The sequence below is a fragment of the Borostomias antarcticus genome (genome assembly GCF_949987555.1).
Source record: "Borostomias antarcticus genome assembly, chromosome: 20".
Classification (NCBI taxonomy): domain Eukaryota; kingdom Metazoa; phylum Chordata; class Actinopteri; order Stomiiformes; family Stomiidae; genus Borostomias; species Borostomias antarcticus.
Window position 1 is genome coordinate 8,522,544 of NC_140253.1, and position 4,129 is coordinate 8,526,672.

The following is a 4,129-nucleotide window of genomic DNA, read 5'->3' on the forward strand; positions in this document are numbered from 1 at the left end:
GCAGTCCATTAACCATTTGTGTGTACAGGTCAGGTCACTGGACACTAATGTTCTGAATTGAATTTACCCATTATAGCTGCAATTTAGCTTTGTTAGGTAGCATCCAAGATTGTGTCTACTAGCATGCTCTTGGTCACTTATTTAGAAAGGAGAGTTTGTTTTTTGTTTTTAGAAAGGAGATCCACTGTGAGATCTGGAGCCGGTTGCACCACGTCTTACTAAGTAGAAACTAACCCTAGTTATAGCGTAAGTATTTACTAAATCAAGATTTAGTCACTACTTAATTAGTCACTAGGCTACTAAATGCAAATTGGTTGTACCACTCACACTAGTTATTGTGTGAGCTTAGTAACTACTTAATATTTATACTGTACAGCCCTTAGGTGGTGTAAGTTATGAATTACTGGACCAGAGTGGTGGGTCTTTATTCAGCCAAACGGTGACACACACACACACTGCACAGCAACACGGCACACAGTACAAACACATGCAATTTTAGGGGTTGGTTGCCGATGGAAATTGTTCCCTTCCCAGCTATCGTTCATAGCGCCTGGGGACCAAGTGCTCAGTTCAGGTCTTGGTCAGGGACGGGACTGAAGAGAATCTGTTCTTGTGCATACTTTTCATGTTAGGTCCTTTGGGAGGAGACCCTTGTGAACACGGAGAGAACATGCACATTTCACAGAGAAAGGCCAGGAGACCTTCTTGCTGTTAGGTGACAGTACTAGGTTCTACACCACAGTGCCACACGTGCGATTTTGTGGTTATAGGGTAACTAATAAAACCCCCGCTTTACCTCAGAATCACCATTGATTACTGGGCTAGCAATAAAATTCATGTGACGTTTGTGTACATAGCTAAATCAGACCATGGAAATGTTATTTTTTTCAGCAGATATCTTACAACAAGATTGAGCTAGCAGCAAGGCAGATTTATGTTAATATGTGTGGTGTTTGTTTATTCAGTTTGGGGAATCACAATATCTACAAAGCATTAGCTCTAGCCTGTTGTTGTTCTATTCATACTAGCCTCTTTAGAGACTGCATTACTATCTGGCTGATATACGCAGTCCCTTAACGTGTTGCACATTGGCAATCACTTTCACTCCAAACTTCGGAAAGCGCAATTATTTATTTTCACATAGAAATTGTACCCTTATGTAGTGGAATCACTCCAAACGTCCACTCAGTTGCTCTGAAGGGTGATGAAGGGGATGGCGACATTTAAAGAGAGGGAAGGTTGTAAAGGCCGTTCCATTTTGATTGACTATGTTCCCTTTCCTTGATCCCTTCCCTGTGAGGCAAGGGCAGGAAATCATCATGAGGATTCTCACTCTAGTGAAGGGAATAAGGGAAGCGGATGTGCTAAAATGGAACGGAATGCACCCCATGAGTCTACTGTGATTATGTCACACCCAAATTGAATTGTTGGAAATTGCCAGTAAAAATATTTTTATAGACATGATTATTGGAAGTTCTCATCTTATTGTGCTTGTTAAAATACTGTTTGGACTGGCTAGCAAGCTAGCACTGTTACTCATTTGTTCAGTCAGAGCAAATCAACTTTTAATGAACCATAAAACGAACCCTTCTCTGAAATGGATTTCCCTGGTTTTCGCTGTCAGACATTAGGTTGTAGAATTATGAAGTAGACTTCATCCTAATACTTAGACTTCATCCTAATACTTAGACTTCATCCTAATACTTATCCTCCTTCCCCCCTCAGATGTCCAGCAGTTCCCTCTCCCAGAGCCTCTGCAGATTAAAGAGGAAGAGGAGCTGTGGACCAGTCAGGGGGGAGATCAGCTTCAAGGGCTGCAGTCTGATACTACACACTCCATATTCAATTCTCCCAGTGTGAGACTCCACTGTGATCCTGAGATCTTGTCTCAACTCCCACCTCTTGACCAAACTCCAACTGTGGAGAACAGAGAAGGAGACTATCTACCCACCAACACCACTGAGGAGCAACTCAAAGCAGAGTCTGATGAAGAGGACTATGCAGCACCAGAACCAGTCAGTGAATCTCAGCCCCGTTCTATAAACCCAGACTGGCCTACAGCACCGAGTTTAGAAGAGGAGGAGAGAGGAGGGCTGCTGCCTGAACTAAAACTGATGAAATCAAGGAGAACACAGGGTAAGTGTTCTAGACCTAATTCCAGCCCTGGCTCCAGCTCTGGTCCCTGCGTCAGTACCAAGACCGGCCCCAGCTCCTGGACCAGGCCTATTCCCAGCTCCCACTCTGGCAGTGAGAGAAAAGATGTTTCTTCTGGGGAGCCTAAGAGCAAGAGAGTACGGAGACCATATCGGTGTGAGGAATGTAACAAAGTTTATTGTCAAAAGTCTAGATTAGATAGACATCGACGAAGAATCCACACAAGAGAGAAACTATATCAGTGTGAGGAATGTGACAAAGCCTTTACTCACGAGATTACTTTAGTTAACCATAGAAGAGTCCACACAGGAGAGAAACCATATGAGTGTGAGGAATGTGGCAAAACCTTTGGTCTGAAGGGTAATTTAGTTCTCCATAGAATAATCCACTCAGGAGAAAAACAGTATCAGTGTGAGCAATGTGACAAAGCTTTTTTTAAAAAGAGTAATTTAGCTAGACATAGAAGAGTCCACACAGGAGAGAAACCATATAAATGTGAGAAATGTGATAAAGCTTTTAGTCATAAGAGTAGTTTATTGAACCATAGAAGAATCCACACAGGAGAGAAACCATTTCAGTGTGAGGAATGTGACAAATGTTTTAGTCAAAGGGGTAATTTAGTTTACCATAGAAGACTCCACACATGAAATAAATCATATCACTGCCAGGAATGTCACAAAGCTGTTAACTGTAAGAATATTCTTCCCACGGCGCTGGTCAGCGAAATTCAGGACACTCATGAACGGAACATGAATTTCCGAAAGCGCTACCTGATTGGCCGCTGAAAGATTGCTGCTCTGACCCAATCTTATCTATGACTAGCATACGTACATAGCTTGCCAGTCTGATTATAGTTATAGCAATGTTATAGCAACATATAAACTGATGAAAATCAACAATATCTCACCTGTGAACACTCTCATCAGCTCGCTAACTAGCTACTGTAGCGGTACACGATTGTCTAATTTGATTGAATGACTAGCTAGCTAGTTAAGGTTAGCCTACTTCCTTCCGAGAAATTCTGACTGTTCGTTTTGGTTTAGCTAACTAACACAACAGCTATCTCATTGCTAGCTAGTTGGTTGTGGCAAGCCACCATGTATGTAAGTGTTCACATTATTATTATTTTTTTTCAGTTTAGCTAGCTATAAGTAGTGGAATGAACTGCCCACTGACTTCAGGACCCACTGATGTCAGGACAGCAGAGTCACTGCCCATCTTTCGCCGCAGGCTCAAAACTCATCTCTTCAAGAAGTACTACCAGAATTCTCCCTCTTAAGCACCTATTGTGTTTTAGATTCAATTTTAGATCAATGCAACACTAGCTCGTTAGCTAGCAACCATGTACGTATGCTAGCCATGGACAAGAGACCTCGGGTCAGAACATGTCAGGCAATGTTTCACCAACCGTTCAGGTAGCATTTCTTTTATGAATATTAATGAACCTTCCCCTGCCACCCTGCATTCCGGAAATGCATGGACTGCACAAACGGCAAATCATCACACAAAGGGACGAAACGTGGATGAAACATGGGATGAACTGCAACGATGCCTGCGCAAGGGACGGGAGGTATGAAGGGAACGGAAACCGGAAAGCGCTAACTAACGCCGTGGGTTGCAGTGTATTCATGCTTGTAGTGTACTATAGAAGAAGCCACGCACGAGAGAAACCATATCAGTGCCAGGAATGTGACTAAGCTTTTAGTCATAACACTTCTTTAATGAACCATAGAAAAATCTACAAAGGAGTTAAGTTTACCATGGTAGTATCCACAAAAGAGTAGAAAAGAGAAACCTTATCAGTGCCAGCTGATTTCCCTTGCCAGCAAAGGAAAAGCTTTTAGTCAATGAGACAGACTGATTAACCATTTGAGGAGCAGTAAATGAGTGAAACAGCATTATAGCATAGCTTAGGTTTTAGTGATACAAATTGTGTTTTAGGAGAAACCACATCTGAGCTGTTATGATAAGAAAG